Here is a 22,083-nt window from a genome sequence, read left to right on the forward strand (position 1 = left end):
AAAAGTTTGTTCACTCCGCGGGAGGAGGACAGGCAGGCTCGATGAATTCGTCCAGGTCGATCCCATCTGCAATTCGAGTGGCAGCGGCTATAAAGGTTTCCATGAAGGACTGGAAGTCGTGTTTTCTGGTATTGGCAACCTTGATCGCTACTAGCTTTTCCTCCTTGGCTTCCTTGTAGTGGACTCAAACTAGCAACAGAGCTACGCCAGCACCGCAACGAGCAGATGACTTCTTCCACTCCTGCACTCGGCCAGGGACCTCTTTGAGTCGAGTCATCAAAGACTCGAGGTCATTCTGGAGCGTCTCCCATGGCCAAAGCGTTGAGTTAATCCGCCTCACCGCAACCTTCAGGCGAGCAAGGTAGTCCGTAACACTGGCAACACGGGATTCCAGTCAGAGCATGTTCATGGCAGCCTCGTCACCAACAGGGGAAATGACAGGGTCCAGGCCTGTCTCGATCCATCCGGTTTCTTCCTCAAAGTTTTGGCAGAATTCTACAAACACAAAGAAATAATGAGTCGATGGTTGCATGGTGAATTGACGATAGCTAAACAGTCGGACAAGGAAGAATACCTTCGAGCATAAGGAATAGCTTCTTGGCAAGTGCCCCCGGATAAGCTTCCAGGTCATTTCTCTTACGAGAAATGCCTTCAATCTTCTCGTTCAAAGCCACTTTGTCTTTCTTCAGCGGGTCACTTCTTGGTTGGATTCGTTAAGAGATGCCTTCAACTTGGTGTTTTCTTCCTCTAGCGCCCCGACTGAGGCCAGCTTCTTGTCAGCAAGCGCAGTCCTCTCCTGGTCCTCCTTTTGCACAACAGCAAGATCGAGGTCCTTTTTCGCCAGAGCCTGCTTCATTTTCTCTGAAAGATATGCACTCGGGTTAGACAGAAGAATGAGGAGATGACTTGTGAGTCGGCCAAGTTAAACAATCGACCGGTTGTTATCTTCGATACCGGTTGTCTCATCTTTGGCCTTCTGCATGTTCTGCTTAGCCAGCTCCAAGTCAAGATTGAGCTGTCTCTGCTTCTCCTCAAATTCGGAAAATTTGGAGATGAGCTCACAGGATTTCTAAAGTCAACAATTGTTACATCAGTGGACAGAATCAAAAGTTATTCACTCCCGAGTGAAAAGAATTCTCAGACTATTATCGAATCAAACATTCAACAGTAGTCTCGAGGACTACACCCAGTGGGTGCACTTAGCGTGCCCCCACTGGTTCAAGTTACACTCGACATGATCCATTCAGACCAAGTGAGAAAGTTCTGATTCTCAGACCATAGCCGACTGCCCGCAGTCAACTATGGTCTCGGGGACTACACCCAGTGGGTGCACTCAGCGTGCCCCCACTGGTTCAAAGACTCAATCGACACAATCTAGTCGACTCAAGAAGCAAAACTATTCAGCAGTGCTATTCATCAATAAATTAAACATCCAGTGGGTGTACAAATGCAAAATGCAGACTGACGAAAAGATGTAGAAGGAAAATTTTCGGGTAGCATATCCTAACAGAACAAGCAACAAGCTAAGGGATCAGTCGATAATCAACCAACCTGGACGTTGCTCTGGAGAGCTGACCTGGCATCATAAGCAGCTTGACTGGCCCCCCGAACCACCTTCATCTGCTCCATCATGATGCCTGCCTGGCGTATAGCTTCCTTGGCAGCACCCACTTGGTCCTCCGGGACATGATGCGCAGTGAAGAGTGAAGATGGTCTATCGGATGGAATCTGTGCAGTCGACACCAAAGGCTGAGCACTCGACAATGGTACGGCAAAAGTCACAGAAGCCCGGTTGGCATCGCCGGTCTCCTGGATCATCGGCTCCATCACTAGCGTCGTCTGGGGCACCTTGCCAGTTGATGTATTCTTACTCCTCCCTCCCATGGGCCTCAGCGGCACATCCTCGTCGTCGTCTGGAAGATCAATGACATTGGGAGGAGCGGCAAAAATAATTAACCGCCAGAATTCAGTCGACCAACAAAATGGCTGAGAAAGCAAAGACAAGTTTGCAAAAGTCATACCCAGGTTAGAAGTGACCGCGTCTTCCACATCCTCGTCATCATTGATGAAGCCATGTACCTAGGGTAGGGTCATAGGCCTGACCTAGACACCCTCCCCTAGGACACCATCTTAAAACCAGAAGAATTCATGGGATAGCATCATCCACTCGACTACAAGGCATTCCACTCAGAAGGTTCAAGGTCACTCGACCACAACAATTATCACTCGACAGACAGAAGACCTAAAGTCACTCTGCATGACAACGGTCGGACATTTACTTCATAGACTTAATAGGCATTTATGTCACTTAATTACTAGCGTTACCAGTAACGCCCCCCCTCTTTATGTACCTTAAACCCCTTGTAACGTGGGCTGGCTGGGGTCCTGGCGCACTCTATATAAGCCACCCCCTCCACTGGCACAAGGGTTCGCACCCCGTGTAAACACACACATACATAATCCAGTCGACCGCCTCCGGGCACCGAGACGTAGGGCTGTTACTTCCTCCGCGAAGGGCCTGAACTCGTAAAACTTGTGTGTACAACTTCGCCATAGTTAGGATCTTGCCTCCTCATACCTACCCCCATTCTACTGTCAGTCTTAGATCCACAAAGTTGGCGCCCACCGTGGGGCAGGTGTCTTAGCGACTTTTTGGTGGAGTTGCGATTTCTCTGATTCTCATCATCCTGGTTTCCGCCGACGGACCGGTTGAGGGCCGCGAGATCTGTCTCGGCGCGCTCGTGTTCATCGCTGACGATTCTGCCTGGCTCCAGGAAGCACCAGTCGACGTTGATGCGCTCCCTGTCCGTGGGGCGACGCACTTTCGCGCGTGCGTCCGCGGCGTCCTTCTCCGGCAACCGTCGACCCAATATCGGTCGGTTCCTATGGTGTCCTCATCCCCGCCGCCCGCCGGCACAAGCGTTCCGGTCGGTCGCGGCTCTGGCGGTGGGTGAGGCACGCGGTGGCCTGCCAGTCGGCCACCTCTCAAGTCGTGGCAATCGAGCCTGACGAAACACTCTACGGCCTGTTCAACTGGCTCCGTCGAGACCACATCCGAGTGCGACAGCAGCGATCTCGCGACAGAAGTCTTGATGGTCGACGGACCACCCAGTCCTCCTGGCTTCCCCCGCAATGACGGTGGTGATGGCGGCGGCGATCCGTCGCGTGTTCACGAGGAGTACCACCCCGAGCCCCTTTCTTCGCAACGGAGGGAAGAGCTTCGCCGCCGCAACATAGATGCACTTCACACTGCTATCGTTGGAGAGACCCCTGAGGCTCGGGCCTTGGAGGAAGCGTGCCTGACCAACTTGTCTGAGCGCACTCGACTGGAGAACCTGCAGCATGCACTCGAGGAGCGTACTCAGCAGCGAATGCCTGAATCTAGTCGACGATAGCTTTTTCCGCCTCAAACTCAGGTATACCGCACTCCGATTCAAAATCTCATAGCTGCGGCCCGAATAGCATAGTCAATCCAGCCCTCTTAGTCGGAGGCGGGCAGAGGTTTGATGCAGATCCGGGCCTTGCTCCGGGCAGTTGGAGAGAAGAATACCGCAGTGTCTCAGTCGCAGAATAGGATTCATAGCAGATCTGTGGTAGCAGATATAGTATAGTCGGCCCACAGCCCGAGATCGCCCCGCGGCGTGAAGGACGTGGGCACAGGCAAGATCAGTACAGAACCATGAGCAATATGATCACCGCCTCGGCCATGACGACCGACGTCGAGTGCCCACGCCTCTTCCGAGGAGTGGGTCATATGTGCCTCGTCAGCATGATGACAGACGCCCTCACAGCGGCGAGCGAAGAATACCAGTCGACCTAAGGGAGCCAGGCTTTGATGCGAGATCTATTCTCGTTCAAGGTCTGGTTGACAAGAATAGAGCACACAAAGAAGGCCATGACAGAGATTATCCGACTGGCAGTAGAGTGCATGTTTCAGGCCCCGAGTGTTTCAGTAGAGCCATCAGGGCTGCGGTGATTCCTCCCAATTTCAGGTTGGCGACTGGAGTCAGCAAGTTTACGGGTGAGTCTAAGCCTGACACTTGGCTTGAAGACTACCGAGTAGCTGTACAGATTGGTGGCGGCAATGATGAAGTAGCCATGAAGCACCTTCCTCTAATGTTGGAAGGCTCGGCCAGGGCGTGGCTGAACCAGTTGGCACCCGGCAGTATATTCAGTTGGGAGGAACTCGCCCGAGTGTTTGTTAGGACTTTTGAAGGTACTTGCAAGCGACCAGCGGGGTTGACTGAATTGCAGAGTTGTGTACAAAAACCGAATGAAACCCTGAGAGACTATATTCAGAGATAGATCACGTTACACCATACAGTGGAGAATGTGTCATATCACCAAGCAGTCTGTGCCTTCAAGGAAGGCGTCAAGTATCGGGAGTTGAATCTGAAATTCGGTCGGACAGGAGATATGTCCCAGACTCGGATGATGGAGATTGCCACCAAATACGCTAAGGGCAAAGAAGAAGGCAGACTCCGGAGTGGCAAGCACAAAACAGTCGCCCAGGACACTGGTGGAGGTACTTCCAATTGGAAACAGAAGCGTAAGGCCCAGCCAGTTGCTCCTGGTGAGGCTTTAGTTGTGGCTCAAGGAAAGTTCAAGGGGAAGCCCAAAGGGCCCTAGAATCCCAAGAAAGTGAAAGATCAAGAGGAAAATGATGTGTTGGATTTGCCATGTCACATTCACACCAAGAAAGATGAAGAGGGTAATCTGATTTATCCCAAGCACACCACTCGGCGGTGTCGACTCCTGATTCAGTAGTTTCGAGAGAAACAACCCAAGGAGAAGGAAAAGGATTCGGACAAGGATGAGGACAAGGACGAGGATGATGATGGTTTTCCCAACGTCAACTCCACTCGACTGACTGATGTTGAAAGCAAAAGTCGATTGAAAGTTATCAACAGAGAAGTGAACATGGTTGCTCTAGCGACACCAAGTTATTTGAAGTGGTCCCAAACTGCCATCACATTCAACCAGTCTGACCATCCAGCACGTATAGCCACCCCTGGGAGGCAAGCGTTGGTGGTTGACCCAGTTGTTGAAGGCACTCGACTGACTAAAGTGCTGATGGATGGTGGTAGCGGCCTGAATATCCTTTATGCTGAAACTTTGAAGGGAATGGGGATTCCGATATCTAAGCTCAGCGAAAGTAATATGAGTTTCCGTGGCGTTATACTTGGCAAGAAGGCTGAATCACTCGGCCAAATCGCCCTTGATGTGGTTTTCGGTGATTCCAAGAATTACCGCAAAGAGAAGTTGACATTCGAAGTAGTGGATTTCAAAAGTGCTTATCATGCCATTCTGGGTAGGCCTGCCTATGCACGTTTCATGGCTCGACCGTGTTACGTGTACCTCAAATTGAAAATGCCTGGTCCCAGAGGAGTGATCACTATCACTGGCAATCGACAGAAAGTAGAAGAGTGCTTCCAGGAGGTCTCAAAAATCACCGATGCACAAATGGCAGCAGTTGAAATGCAAGAATACCAGAAAAATGCAGATCCGAGTGATTTGCTGCGCTCCAAGAAGCCTGCCACTGATTCTGCATTTCAGTCATCCAGTGAAACCAAGTCGATTCATATTCACCCAACCGATGCTAATGCTGCTCCTACTCATATCTCAACTTCACTCGACAGCAAATAGAAAGAAGCGCTCATCCAGTTCCTCCGTGAGAACTGGGACATCTTTGCATGGAAGCCTTCTAACATGCCGGCTGTACCCAGGGGACTGGCTGAGCATCATTTGCGAGTCGACCCGAAAGTAAAACCAGTCAAGGAACATCTCTGACGGTTCACCGTACAAAAGAGAAAGGCAATTGGTGAGGAAGTGGCTCGGCTCCTGGCAGCTAAGTTCATCTGAGAGATTTACCACTCCGAGTGACTCGCCAATGTTGTTATGGTGCCCAAGAAGGACGATTCACTTCGCATGTGCATTGGCTTCAAGCATATCAATAGGGCCTGCCCAAAAGATCATTTTCCTATCCCCCGCATTGACCAAATTGTCGATTCGACTGCGGGGTGTGAGCGTTTGTCTTTCCTAGACGCCTATTTTGGGTACCATCAGATCCGACTATATGGACCCGACGAGATAAAAACAGCTTTCATCACTCCATTCGGGTGCTTTTGTTATGTCACCATGCCTTTCGGTCTTAAGAACGCTAGGGCCACATTCATGAGGATGATTCAGAAGTGTGTGCTCACTCAAATCAGTCAAAATGTGGAATCATACTGGATGACATTGTGGTCAAGTCGCGTAAAGGTTCCGACCTGCTGACTGGCCTTGCTGAAACCTTTGCCAACCTGAGAAGATATGATATCAAGCTTAACCCATCAAAGTGCACTTTCAGAGTTCCTGGTGGAAAGTTACTCGGCTTCCTCGTTTTCGAACGAGGGATCGACGCGAACCCAGAGAAAGTTGGTGCCATACTCCGGATGAAGCGCCATGTGCGCGTGCATGATGTCTAGAAGCTTACTGGTTGTTTGGCCGCCTTGAGTCGATTCATTTCTTGCCTCAGTGAAAAGGCATTGCCTCTTTACCGACTGATGAAGAAATCTTACAAGTTCGAGTGGATTCCTGAAGCTGATGCAGCGTTTGCAGATCTCAAAACCCTGCTTTCCACCCAGCCGGTGCTCGCTGCCCCAATCAGCAAAGAGCCTTTACTGCTTTACATTGCAGCCACTGGACAAGTTGTCAGTACAATACTCACGGTCGAGCGGGAAGAAGAAGGAAAAGCCTATAAAGTTCAGCGCCCAGTATACTATGTTTCTGAAGTTTTAACTCCGTCCAAGCAAAGATATCCACATTATCAGAAGCTTGTTTATGGGATTTACATGACCACGAAGAAGGTTGCACATTATTTCTCTCATCACTCCATTACAATCGTTAGTGACGCATCATTGTCAGAAATTCTGAACAACAGAGATGCAACTGGTCGAGTGGCAAAATGGGCGATTGAACTCCTTCCCTTAGATATCAAGTTTGAGGCAAAGAAAGCTATCAAGTCCCAGGCAATAGCGGATTTCCTCGTCGAGTGGATCGAACAGCAACTGCCGACTCAGATTCACTCGGACCATTGGACCATGTTCTTTGATGGATCTAAGATGCTGAATGGTTCTGGTGCTGGGGTAGTATTGGTATCCCCCCGAGGTGACAAGCTCCGCTATGTTCTCCAAATTCATTTTGATTCCTCCAACAACGAAGCTGAGTATGAGGCACTTTTGTACGGGTTGCGTATGGCCATTTCACTCGGCGTCCGTCGCTTCATGGTATACGACGACTCAGATTTGGTGGTGAATCAAGTGATGAAGGAGTGGGACGTCAGAAGCCCGGCTATGACTGGCTACTGCAATGCAGTGAGAAATTTAGAAAAGAAGTTTGAGGGTTTAGAACACCATCACATACCCCGACTGAAAAATCAAGCAGCGGATGATTTGGCGAAGATAGGTTCCAAGAGGGAAGCCATTCCCAGTAATGTGTTTTTGGAACCTATTCATACACCTTCAGTCCAGGAAGATCCTTTCACTGAAGACCCCCGCAACCAAAGAGCGCCGCTGATCCCACTGAAGTCGAAGTCCCGGCCGTGGTTGACTTGATCATGGAGGTTTTGGTCATCACTCCTGACTGGACAGTGCCATACATCGCGTACATCCTTGGGAAGGAACTCCTAGAGGACAAAGAAGAGGCCCGACAGATCGTCCGCTGATCCAAAGCTTTTACTGTGATAAGAGGGGAGCTGTTCAGAAAAAGTGTAACTGGAGTCAGCCAGAAATGCATAACACCAGAGGAAGGTCGAGTGATCCTCAACGACGTTGCTATGTCTTGAGCACAGCGTTGGTTTTCCCTTGAAGAGGAAAGGGTGATGCAGCAAAGTAGCATAAGTATTTCCCTCAGTTTTTGAGAACCAAGGTATCAATCCAGTAGGAGGCTACGCGCGAGTCCCTCGCACCTACACAAAACAAATAAATCCTCGCAACCAACGCGATAAGGCGTTGTCAATCCCTACACGGTCACTTACGAGAGTGAGATCTGATAGATATGATAATATAATATTTTTGGTATTTTTATGATAAAGATGCAAAGTAAAATAAAAGCAAAGGAAATAACTAAGTGTTGGAAGATTAATATGATGGAAGATAGACTCGGGGGCCATAGGTTTCACTAGTGGCTTCTCTCAAGAGCATAAGTATTTTACGGTGGATGAACAAATTACTGTTGAGCAATTGACAGAATTGAGCATAGTTATGAGAATATCTAGGTATGATCATGTATATAGGCATCACGTCCGAGACAAGTAGACCGACTCCTGCATGCATCTACTACTATTACTCCACACATCGACCGCTATCCAGCATGCATCTAGAGTATTAAGTTCATAAGAACAGAGTAACGCTTTAAGAAAGATGACATGATGTAGAGGGATAAATTCATGCAATATGATAAAAAAACATCTTGTTATCCTTGATGGCAACAATACAATACGTGCCTTGCTGCCCCTACTGTCACTGGGAAAGGACACCGCAAGATTGAACCCAAAGCTAAGCACTTCTCCCATTGCAAGAAACATCAATCTAGTAGGCCAAACCAAACTGATAATTCAAAGAGACTTGCAAAGATAACCAATCATACATAAAAGAATTTAGAGAAGATTCAAATATTGTTCATAGATAAACTTGATCATAAACCCACAATTCATTGGCCTCAACAAACACACCGCAAAAGAAGATTACATCGAATAGATCTCCACAAGAGAGGGGGAGAATATTGTATTGAGATCCAAAAAGAGAGAAGCAGCCATCTAGCTAATAACTATGGACCCGAAGGTCTGAGGTAGACTACTCACACTTCATCGGAGAGGCTACGGTGTTGATGTAGAAGCCCTCCATGATCGATGCCCCCTCCGGCGGAGCTCCGGAACAGGCCCCAAGATGGGATCTCGTGGATACAGAAAGTTACGGCGGTGGAATTAGGGTTTTGGCTCCGTATTTGATCGTTTGGGGGTATGTAGGTATATATATAGGAGGAAGGAGTACGTCGGTGGAGCAATAGGGGGCCCACGAGGGTGATTTATATCTGCCTATCAGTATGACGAACTTGAGAGATCCAAAAACCAAGATTTATCCCTCAACTACGAGGGGAGGTAAGGAACTGCCATCTAGTTCTGCACTTGATTCACCTACTGTTTTGAGTAAGCTTGCGACACCTAAACCTACTTCTGCTATTCGTTCTGATATGTCGCATGTTATTGATGATGCCACTTCTGCTATGCACGGTACTTATGATGAAACTATTTCTATGCTTGATACTACTGTGCCACTTGGTGAATTTCTTGATGAATAACTTGCTAGGGTTAGAGAGAATGAAAATATTGAAACTGATAATATTGATGAAAGTGATGATGAAGACTCTCCCCCTAATAAAAATGAATTGCCTGTTATTCCTGAGGGTTATGTTTTTGAAAAAGAAGTTGCTCTAGCTATTTTAACTTGCAAAGATAGATACGAGGTCAAGAGGTTATTAGCTAAATAGAAGCAGCAATCTCTTAATGCTAGAATGAAACCTGACCCAGCTTTTGCTACTTCACCTATCTGTGTTACTGATAAGGATTATGAATTCTCTGTTGATCCTGATATAATTACTTTGGTTGAATCTGGTCCTTTTCATGGCTATGAATCTGAAACTGTTGTGGCACATCTTACTAAATTAAATGATATAGCCACCCTGTTCACTAATGATGAGAGAACTCGTTACTTTTATATCCTTAAAATATTTCCGTTCTCATTAAAGGGTGATGCTAAGATATGGTTTAATTCTCTGGATCCTGGTTGTGTGCATAGTCCCCAGGATATGATTTATTACTTCTCTGCTAAATATTTCCCTGCTCATAAGAAACAAGCTGCTTTGAGGGATATATATAATTTTGTGCAAATTGAAGAAGAGAGTCTCCCACAAGCTTGGGGGAGGCTTCTTAAGTTACTTAATTCTTTGATTGATCATCCTCTTAAGAAAAATGAAATACTTGATATCTTTTATAATGGACTAACCGATGCTTCCAGAGATTACCTAGATAGTTGTGTTGGTTCTGTTTTCAGGGAAAGAACACCGGATGAAGCTGAAATTCAATTGAATAATATGTTGACAAATGAAAATAATTGGACACTTCCTTAGCCAGCTCCTGAGCCTATTTCTAAACCAACTCCGAAGAAAAGAGGTGTTCTATTTCTCAGTCTTGAAGATATGCAAGAGGCAAAGAAATCTATGAAAGAAAAAGGTATTAAAGCTAAAGATGTTAAGAATTTACCTCCTATTGAAGAAATACACGGTCTTAATTTACCGCCTGTTGAAGAAACATATGATCTTAATCCATTACCTATTGAAGAAATACATGGTCTTGATAACCTGACACAGGTAGTAAAGGTAAATCTCTCTATAGATATGATAAAGTTGAAATCCCATTTACTAAGTTTGCTAGCCCATGCTTAGATGAGTTTGATAAATTTATGGTTAAGCAAGAAGACTTCAATGCTTATTTTGGTAGACAATTGAAATACAATTCAAATATGCTTGAACAATTGGGTGATTATATGGCTAATGTCAAAGGTGAACTTAAACTTATTAGTAAACATGCTTCTATGGTTACCACTCAAGTAGAACAAGTACTTAAGGCTCAAAATGATTTGCTCAATGAATTGAATAGTAAGAATAATGATTAAGTTGTTAGAGTGGCTACTAGAACTGGTAGAATGACTCAGGAACCTCTGTATCCTGAAGGCCACCCTAAGAGAATTGAGCAAGATTCTCAGAGAAATAATATAGATGCACCTAGTCCTTCTAACAGGAAGAAAAAGAAAAATGATAGGACTTTGCATGCTTCTAGTGAACCTATTGCTGAAACACCTGAGAATCCAAATGATATTTCTATTTCTCATGCTGAAGCACAATCTGGTAATGAACCTGAAACTAGTGATAATGTTAATGATAATGTTCATGATGATGCTCAACCTAGTGATGATAATGATATAGAAATAGAACTTGCTGTTGATCTTGATAACCCATCATCAAAGAATCAACGTTATGATAAGAAAGACTTTGTTGCTAGGAAACACGGTAAGGAAAGAGAGCCTTGGGTTCAGAAACCCATGCCTTTTCCTCCTAAGCCATCCAAGAAAAAGGATGATGAGGATTTTGAGCGCTTTGCTGAAATGATTAGACCTATCTTTTTGCGTATGCGATTAACTGATATGCTCAAAATGAATGCTTATGCTAAATATATGAAAGAAATTGTTACTAATAAAAGAAAGATACCGGAAGCTGAAATTTCCACCATGCTTGCTAATTATACTTTTAAAGGTGGAATACCTAAGAAACTAGGAGATCCCAGAGTACCAACTATACCATGCTCCATTAAAAGAAACTATGTTAAAACTGCTTTATGTGATCTTGGAGCCGGTGTTAGTGTTATGCCTCTCTCTTTATATCGTAGAATTGATTTGAATAAGTTGACACCTACTGAAATATCTTTACAAATGGCTGATAAATCAACTGCTATACCTATCGGTATTTGTGAGGATGTGCCTGTTGTGGTTGCAAACGTTACTATTTTAACGGACTTTGTTATTCTTGATATTCCCGAGGACGATAGTATGTCTATTATTCTTGGAAGATCCTTTTTGAATACTGTAGGGGCTGTTATTGATTGCACCAAAGGCAATGTCACTTTTCATGTTAATGGTAATGAGCATACGGTACACTTTCCGAGGAAACAACCTCAAGTTCATAGTATCAACTCTATTGGAAAAATTCCATCAATTATTTTTGGAGGTTTTGAATTTCCTCTTCCTACTGTCAAGAAGAAATATGATATTCTTATTGTTGGGGATGTGCATATCCCCGTTGAGGTAACATAGTGTTATTCGAAATTTCTCCGGTTCCATGTTATTCGGAATGAGTTCGTTAACAAGACTTGATCAACCTTGTTAGTGGATTCCTTTTGATGATCATGAGATGGATGAAATTAGAAAACACAACTCTCTGTACCCTCCTTTTACTTTCTGTTATCGATATTAAATAAAATAAAAATAAGTATTTTCCGTCTGTTATCTGAATTATCCGTGCAATATAAAAATACCCCGAAAATAAAAGTTCTCCAAATGCCCTGAAATTTAAATATGATTTTTTCTGGAATATTTAAGAATATTGGTTCACTGAGAACACAGCACGGGGGGCATCCACCTGGCCACGAGGGTGGAGGGCGCGCCCTACCCCCTGGGCGCGCCCCTTGCCTCGTGGGCCCATGGTGTCCCTCCTCCACTTATTCCTGCACCCACACACTCCTTCTTCCTCCCAGAAACACGATTATCCAGTTCAAACCCGAGTCCAAGCTCATTTTGCTGCCATTTTCGATCTCCTTGCTCAAAGCACCTCTCACAAAACTGCTTGGGGGGATTGTTCCTTGGTATGTGACTCCTCCATTGGTCCAATTAGTTTTTGTTCTAGTGCTTTATTCATTGCAAATTTATGCTGTCTAGGTGACCATGTTTTTGAGCTTGCATGTCAAATTTATGAGGTCTCAAGTAGTCCTAATGCATGATATAGGCTCTAGGCACTTGTAGGAGTTGTTGCTATCAATATTATTATGTTTGGTTCACTTTCATTTGAAGTTACTAAAAATTTCAGAAATTTTTCAGAGGAAGAAATATGTTTAGGAAAATGTACCAAGGTGGCTCTTCAAGGAAACAAGAGCCCAGGCTTGCAATGTGTGATGCTGATGATGAGCCACCAAGGGACGCTCCAGTGCAGCCCTGTGAATGGCCTTCAGAGGACTTCATGGATCGAGCGGGGATTAAGGAAGAATTTAACGCATATTTGCGTCATGCTGATCTTGTGAGCTTCGAGGAAGAAAAATGCCGTCAGTACCACTATCTCACTAGTTCCTTTGTCGGGAGGTTTGAATTTTCATCTTCACGTAATTCTCCAACTGTCCTGTTTGATCTTTATGAAAATTCTTACACTATGAACTTAGAGGATTTTACCACTGCTTGCAAACTTCCACAATGGGGTAGTATCAGGGAACATCGCAAATCTGAATTTAGAGATTTTCTTGCTAGTATAACTGTGGGGGAATCTGGAGATATAACACAAGCTACCATAGGGAGCATTCACTTTCCTGCAATACATTATTTTGCTCTCTTCATAGGTAGATGCATTAATGGTAAAGATGAGGCATGTCACATGTGTGTCCCTGACCTCAGTATTCTTAGGAGTGCTATGTTAGGAGATAAATCTTATAATTTGGGAGCCATTGTTGCACGTAGGTTGCATCTTAGTAGATTTAATGGAGATTTCTTTGGTGGAATTTATGCAACCCGCTTAGCTGATTTTCTTGGTATAACTATACGTAATGATGATATTGAATTACCTTGTGCTTACCTAGACTTTAATGCTATGGTTCACCACCAGTTTGTCGAGAGGAATGAATTGCCTCTCCAGTATCGCTTAATCTTTGACAGACGTCGTGTTGTCCGTATTACTCTCCCTGCTCCTGCCTTCTTTGATTATCAGGCAAAAGGAAGATATGTTATTACCAGAGAGGAGGCAGATGAGTATGAGAGGAGAGCGGAGGCCACTCGTCGCCATGCTGCAGCTCAGGAGGCGATAGCCGCTGCATCTCAGTGTGACCCCAACTATTACTATGGATATCCGCCAGGCCAACTGTGGCCATAGACCAACTTAGGCCAAAAGCCTAAGCTTGGGGGAGTATGTATTTCTCACCGACATTATATTCATGTTCACACACTCATTGCTAGATGTCAGTGCTCATACTTTTTCATTGTATCATCCATGCTAGTTTATTTTCCTTTTTTATGCTTTCTTCTTGTGTGTTTAATAAACCTTAAGAAAAACAAAAAAAATAGTTGTAGCTTTTAATTAGTTTGCTTTCCATGCTTGTAGTATTAATTAAAAATAAAACCCAAAAAGATTTCCTGTTCTTCTTTTGCTTGATGGGAGCTTTCCCGTGTAAATAGTTTTATTTCCTTTCTTTTCTTTGGGGGCCGATAGGAGAAGACCATAATTAAATTGTTAAAGTGGCTCTTATATGCATTATTGTTGATCTGACAAAAGAGCCCATACTGCCTTGTCTTCTCCTGTTTAATGAATGCTTGCAGATTCCAGCTTAGTCCAATGCACGTGCACTATTATTATTATTCACATCGTTCGGTCATGCAAGTGAAAGGCAATTATGACAATATATGATGGACTGACTGAGATGAGAAAAGCTGGTATGAACTTGACCTCTCTTGTTTTTGTAAATATGATTGGTTCATCGTTCCTGATTCATCCTATTATGAATAAACATGTTTGCAATGACAACTAGAGATCATAGTTTCTTGTGCCATGCTTAATTAGCTAGGAGTTATAATGGTTTACCTTGCGTGCCAACATGCTATTAAAATGGTTGTGATGTGGTATGATAGGGTGGTATCCTCCTCTGAATGATTTGAGTGGCTTGACTTGGCACATGTTCACGCATGTAGTTGAAACAAAATCAACATAGCCTCTACGATATTTATGTTCATGGTGCATTATATCCTACTCATGCTTGCATTCAGTGTTGATTAATTTTAATGCATGTTCATGACTGTTGTCGCTCTCTAGCTGGTCGCTTCCCGGTCTTTTTCTAGCCTTCACCTGTACTAAGCGGGAATACTGCTTGTGCATCCAACTCCATAAACCCCAAAGTTATTCCAATATGAGTCCACCATACCTACCTATACATGGTATCTACCTGCCGTTCCAAGTAAATTTGTATGTGCCAAACTCTAAACCTTCAAATAAATATCCTATTTTGTATGCTCGAATAGCTCATGTATCAACTAGGGATGTCCGTATCTTCCATGTTAGGCGGGTTATTTTCAAGAGGAGTGGACTCTGCTCCTCACTCACGAGAAAATGGCTGGTCACCGGGATGCCCAGTCGCATGCTTTATGCAAACTAAATCAAAATAATTGCAAACAAAACTCCCCCTGGGACTCTTGTTAGTTGGAGGCACTCGTTTTTTCGAGCAAGCCATGGATTGATGCTTGTTGGTGGAGGGGGAGTATAAACTTTACCATTCTGTTTGGGAACCGCCTATAATGTGCGTAGCATGGAAGATATCGCCATCTCTTGGTTGTTATGTTGACAATGAAAGTATACCGCTCAAAATATTATTTACCTCTATTTCAAAACCGAGCTCTGGCACCTCTACAAATCTCTGCTTCCCTCTGTGAAGGGCCTATCTTTTACTTTCATGTTGAGTCATCATCCTCTTATTAAAAAGCACCAGTTGGAGAGCACCGCTGTCATTTGCATTCATTACTGTTAGTTTACATCGAGTATGACTTGACTGGATCTCTTTTACCATGAATTACAATGTCTAGTTAGTCCTTGATCTTTAAAGGTGCTCTGCATTTATGTTATGCGATCTCAGAAAGGGCTAGCGAGATGCCATCTTGTTATATCATATTATGTTTGTTTTGAGAAAGTGTTGTCATCCGAGATTTATTATTATTACTCGCTAGTTGATTATGCCATTGATATGAGTAAACATGAGACCTATGCGTTATTGTGAATATGGTTAGTTCATAATCTTTGCTGAAAACTTGAATGTTGGCTTTACATATTTACAATAACAAGAGCAAACAGAGTTTGTAAAAGTTTTTCTTTATCACTTTCAGTTTATCAACTGAATTGCTTGAGGACAAGCAAAGGTTTAAGCTTGGGGGAGTTGATACGTCTCCATCGTATCTACTTTTCCAAACACTTTTGCCCTTGTTTTGGACTCTAACTTGCATGTTTGAATGAAACTCACCCGGACTGACGTTGTTTTCAGCAGAATTACCATGGTGTTATTTATGTGCAGAAACAAAAGTTCTTGGAATGACCTAAAACTTCACGGAATGTCTATTTGGAAATAATAAAAAATCCTTGCAAAAGATGAAGACCAGGGGGCCCACACCCTAGCCACGAGGGTGGGGGGCGCGCCCCCTACCTCGTGGGCCCCCTGGAGCTCCTCCGACCTCAGCTCCAACTCTATATATTTGCTTTCGGGGAGAAAAAAATAAGAGAGAAGGATTCATCGCGTTTTAAGATACGGAGCCGCCGCCAAGCCCTAAAACCTCTCGGGAGGGCTGATTTGGAGTCCGTTCGGGGCTCCAGAGAGGGGAATCCGTCGCCATCGTCATCATCAACCATCCTCCATTACCAATATCATGATGCTCACCGCCGTGCGTGAGTAATTCCATCGTAGTCTTGCTGGACGGTGATTGGTTGGATGAGATTTATCATGTAATCAAGTTAGTTTTCTTAGGGTTTGATCCGTAGTATCCACTATGTTCTGAGATTGATGTTGCTATGACTTTGCTATGCTTAATGCTTGTCACTAGGGCCCGAGTGCCATGATTTCAGATCTGAACCTATTATGTTTTCCTCAATATATGAGTGTTCTTGATCCTATCTTGCAAGTCTATAGTCACCTACTATGTGTTATGTTCCGGCAACCCCGAAGTGACAATAATCGGGACCACTCCCGGTGATGACCGTAGTTTGAGGAGTTCATGTATTCAGTATGTGTTAATGCTTTGGTCCGGTACTCTATTAAAAGGAGGCCTTAATATCCCTTAGTTTCCATTAGGACCCCGCTGCCACGGGAGGGTAGGACAAAAGATGTCATGCAAGTTCTTTTCCATAAGCATGTATGACTATATTCGGAATACATGCCAACATTACATTGATGAATTGGAGCTAGTTCTGTGTCACCCTAGGTTATGACTGTTACATGATGAACCGCATCTGGCATAATTCTCCATCACCGATCCATTGCCTACGAGATTTCTATATATTGTTCTTCACTTATTTACTTTTCCCTTGCTATTGTTATCATCACTACAAAATACCAAAAACATTACTTTTGCTATCGTTACATTTTGCTACCGTTACCACTACTATCATATTACTTTGCTACTAAACACTTTGCTGCAGATATTAAGTTTCCAGGTGTGGTTGAATTGACAACTCAGCTGCTAATACTTGAGAATAATCTTTGGCTCTCCTTGTGTCGAATCAATAAATTTGGGTTGAATACTCTACCCTCGAAAACAGTTGCGATCCCCTATACTTGTGGGTTATCACACACTCATAAGAGAATTTTATTATTAATCTTCAATGCCTAACATAATTAAAAAAAATTACCATGCTGTTTTGTAGGACTCTCAAAATGATCTAAGTGAAGCATGAGAGAACAATAGTTTCTATAAAACAAATCCACCGGCACACTCTAAAAGATATAAGTGAAGTACTAGAGCAAAACTATATAACTCAAAAGATATAAGTGAAGCACATAGAGTATTCTAACAATTTCCGAATCATGTGCGTCTCTCTCAAAAGGTGTGTATGGAAAAGATTATTGTGGTAAAATAACAAGCAAAGACTCAAACCATACAAGACGCTCCAAGCAAAACACATATCATGCGGTGAATAAAAATATAGCTCCAAGTAAAGTTACCGATGGAAGTAGACGAAAGAGGGGATGCCTTCAGGGGCATCCCCAAGATTTGGCTTTTTGGTGTCCTTAGATTATATTGGGGGTGCCATGGGCATCCCCAAGCTTAGTCTCTTTCCACTCCTTGTTCCATAATCCATCAAATCCTTACCCAAAACTTGAAAACTTCACAACACAAAACTTAAAGTAGAAAATCTCGTGAGCTCCGTTAGCGAAAGAAGACAAAACACCACTTAAAGGTACTGTAATTAACTCATTATTTATTTATATTGGTGTGAAACCTACTGTATTCCAACTTCTCTATGGTTTATAAACTATTTTACTAGCCAAAGATTCATCAAAATAAGCAAACAACACACGAAAAACAGAATCTGTCAAAAACAGAACAGTCTGTAGGAATCTGTAGCTAGCGCAAGATATGGAACCCCAAAAATTCTAAAATAAATTTATGTACGTGAGGAATTTATCTATTAATAATCCTCAAAAATAATTAACTAAATATCACTTTCCAAATAAAAATGGCAGCAGTTCTCGTGAGCGCTAAAGTTTCTGTTTTTTACAGCAAGATTAACAAGACTTTCGCCAAGTCTTCCCAACGGTTCTACTTGGCACAAACACTAATTAAACACAAGAACACAACCAAAACAGAGGCTAGATAAATTATTTATTACTAAACAGGAGCAAAAATCAAGGAATAAAAATAAAATTGGGTTGCCTCCCAACAAGCGGTATCGTTTAACGCCCCTAGCTAGGCATAAAAAGCAAGGATAGATCTAGTTATTGCCATCTTTGGTAGGTAATTCTTCAATGAGGCATCTACCATCCTTAGGAATTTCTTTATTTTTATTGATTATCAAACATTTAGGCACAAGATCGAAAAATTCATTTGGAACAAGTGGTTCCTTAATGATAGCAAAAAGATTGGGATGAATACTTATAGATTTGAGATCCGCGGTTTCCTTACTAGAGGATTCACCCTTATTTTTAGGAACATACATAAGCTTGGCAATTTTAGTGGGAGGACTTGGAGTATTCTTTACGGAAGAAAAAGTGGTTCCCAAGTTGGTAATAATATCCTCAAGTTTATCGATTCTAGCGGAATCCTGATTTTTTTTCTCATTAACTATAGGTTCCTTTTCTTTAATATTTTTCAAAGTGACTCCTACTTTAGATCCATATTGAGTGATTCAGTTGTGGATATTTTTATCCAAATTTTCAATTAAATCTATAGTAGCAACCTTATTCTCAATAATTTGATGTCTTTGCATTACATGCTCCAAAGTTAGCATAGTTCCATTAACCAAAAGAGGTGGTGAGCCAAACAAATCTATCATAGCATTATAAGAATCAAAAGTATGGCTACCCAAGAAGTTCCCTCCGGTAATGGTATCAAGGATATATCTGTGCCAAGGAGTAGCGCCTACATAAAAATTGCGAAGAAGAACGGAAGTAGATTGCTTCCTGGTAGATCTATTTTGAGCATTGCAAATTCTATACCAAGCATCTTTTATATTTTCTCCCTCCTTTTGCTTAAAATTTAGAATTTCATTCTCGGGAGACAACGGAGAAGATAGAGGACTCGCCATAATGACAAGCAAACGGAAAAGAGGCGAATGGAAAAGAGAGGGCGAATAGAGAGAGAGAGAGGTCGAATAAAACGGTGAGGGTGAAGTGGAGGAGAGGAAAATGAGAGGCAAATGGCAAATAATGTAATGCGGGGGATAAGGGTTGGTGATGGGTACTTGGTATGTTGACTTTTGCGTCGACCTCCCTGGCAACGGCGCCAGAAATCCTTCTTGCTACCTCTTGAGCACTGCGTTGGTTTTCCCTTGAAGAGGAAAGGGGGATGCAGCAAAGTAGCGTAAGTATTTCCCTCAGTTTTTGAGAACCAAGGTATCAATCCAGTAGGAGGCTACGCGCGAGTCCCTCGCACCTACACAAAACAAATAAATCCTCGCAACCAACGCGATAAGGGGTTGTCAATCCCTACACGGTCACTTACGAGAGTGATTTCTTATATATACCATAAGATAATATTTTTGGTATTTTTATGATAAAGATGCAAAGTAAAATAAAAGCAAAGTAAAAAAGCACAGGAAATAACTAAGTGTTGGAAGATTAATATGATGGAAGATAGACCCGGGGCCATAGGTTTCACCAGTGTCTTCTCTCAATAGCATAAGTATTTTACGGTGGGTGAACAAATTACTGTTGAGCAATTGACAGAATTGAGCATAGTTATGAGAATATCTAGGTATGATCATGTATATAGGCATCACGTCCGAGACAAGTAGACCGACTCCTGCCTGCATCTACTACTATTACTCCACACATCGACCGTTATCCAGCATGCATCTAGAGTATTAAGTTCATAAGAACAGAGTAACGCTTTAAGCAAGTTGAAATGACGTAGAGGGATAAATTCATGCAATATGAAAAAAAACCATCTTGTTATCCTCGATGGCTACAATACAATATGTGCCTTGCTGCCCCTACTATCACTGGGAAAGGACACCGCAAGATTGAACCCAAAGCTAAGCACTTCTCCCATTGCAAGAAAGATCAATCTAGTAGGCCAAACTAAACTGATAATTCGAAGAGACTTGCAAAGATAACCAATCATACATAAAAGAATTCAGAGAAGATTCAAATATTGTTCATAGATAAACTTGGTCATAAACCCACAATTCATCGGTCTCAACAAACACACCGCAAAAGAAGATTACATCGAATAGATCTCCACAAGAGAGGGGGAGAACATTGTATTGAGATCCAAAAAGAGAGAAGAAGTCATCTAGCTAATAACTATGGACCTGAAGGTCTGAGGTAAACTACTCACACTTCATTGGAGAGGCTATGGTGTTGATGTAGAAGCCCTCCGTGATCGATGCCCCCTCCGGCGGAGCTCCGGAACAGGCCCCAAGATGGGATCTCATGGATACAGAAAGTTATGGCGATGGAATTAGGGTTTTGGCTCTGTATTTGATCGTTTGGGGGTACATAGGTATATATAGGAGGAAGGAGTACGTGGGTGGAGCAACAGGGGGCCCACGAGGGTGGAGGGCACGCCTGGGGGGGGGGGTAGGCGCGCCCCCCTTCCTCCTGGCTTCCATGTTGGTTGCTTGACGTAGGGTCCAAGTCTCCTGGATCTTGTTCGTTCCAAAAATCACGTTCCCGAAGGTTTCATTCCGTTTGATATTCCTTTTCTTCGAAACCCTAAAATAGTCAAAAAAACAGAAATTCTGGGTTGGGCCTCCGGTTAGTAGGTTAGTCCCAAAAATAATATAAAAGTGTATAATAAAGCCCAATAATGTCCAAAACAGAATATAATATAGCATGGAACAATCAATAATTATAGATACGTTGGAGACGTATCAGACATCCACTCGGGGACCTGTGGTCACCATGCGTCCTCTCGGACCATTGTGGCCAAAGCATACCGAGCAGGATTTTATTGGCCACGGGCAAATGACATGGCACAAGAAATAGTCGACAAATGTAAAGGTCACCAGTTTTACTCCAACATGTCTCACAAGCCTGACCTCTAAGAACGGGTAGGAGCGGCTTCACTCATGTACTCGTGGCAGTCGACAAGTTCACCAAATGGATTGAAGCCAAACCCATCAAAAGTCTTGAAGCCAGTACTGCGGTCAGTTTCATCAGAGAGTTAACATTCAGATATGGTGTTCCGCACAGCATCATCAGCGACAATGGGTCGAACTTCGATTCTGATGAGTTCAGAGCCTTCTGCGCTTCCCAAGGCACTCGGGTCGACTACGCTTCAGTCGCCCATCCCCAGTCGAATGGACAAGCTAAAAGAGCAAATGGATTGATTCTCAAAGGACTGAAACCCCGAATGATGCGTGATCTCAAGCACGCGGCAGGCGCCTGGGTTGATGAACTTCCGTCAATGCTTTGGGGTTTGAGGACAACTCCTAATCAGTCGACTGGCCGAACTCCATTCTTCCTAGTTTATGGAGCTGAAGCTGTTCTTCCGAGTGACTTGCTTCACAACGCACCCAGAGTCGAGCTTTACTCAGAAGATGAAGCAGAATAGGCTCGACAAGACACAATTGATCTCCTGGAAGAGGAAAGAGAGATGGCCCTAATCCGGTCGACCTTCAGGCGAGCAAGATAGCTTGTAACGTTGGCAACGCGAGATTCTAGTCGGTGTTACAAGCTATCTTGCTCGCCTGAAGGTGGCGGTGTCGCGCATTGATACATCACTCTGGCCAAGGGCAACATTTCAAAATGACCTCGAGTCTCTGATGGCTCGACTCAATGAAGTTCCTGGTCGAGTGCAGGAATGGAAGAAGTCTTCTGCCCGATGCGGTGCTGACGTGGCTCTGTCGCTGGTTAGGGTCCACTACAAAGAAGCTCGAGAAGAGAAGCTGGCGGCGATCAAGGTTGCCAATACAAAAAAGCATGACTTCCAATCCTTTATGGAAACCTTCATTGTTGCTGCCACTCGAATCATTGACGGAATTGACCTGGACGAGTTCGTCGAGCCTGCAAGCCCTCCTCCTGCGGAGTGAACAAACTTT

The sequence above is a fragment of the Triticum urartu genome, chromosome 7A, assembly GCF_056163025.1.
Source record: "Triticum urartu cultivar PI428250 chromosome 7A, HENAU_Tu73, whole genome shotgun sequence".
NCBI classification, from domain to species: domain Eukaryota; kingdom Viridiplantae; phylum Streptophyta; class Magnoliopsida; order Poales; family Poaceae; genus Triticum; species Triticum urartu.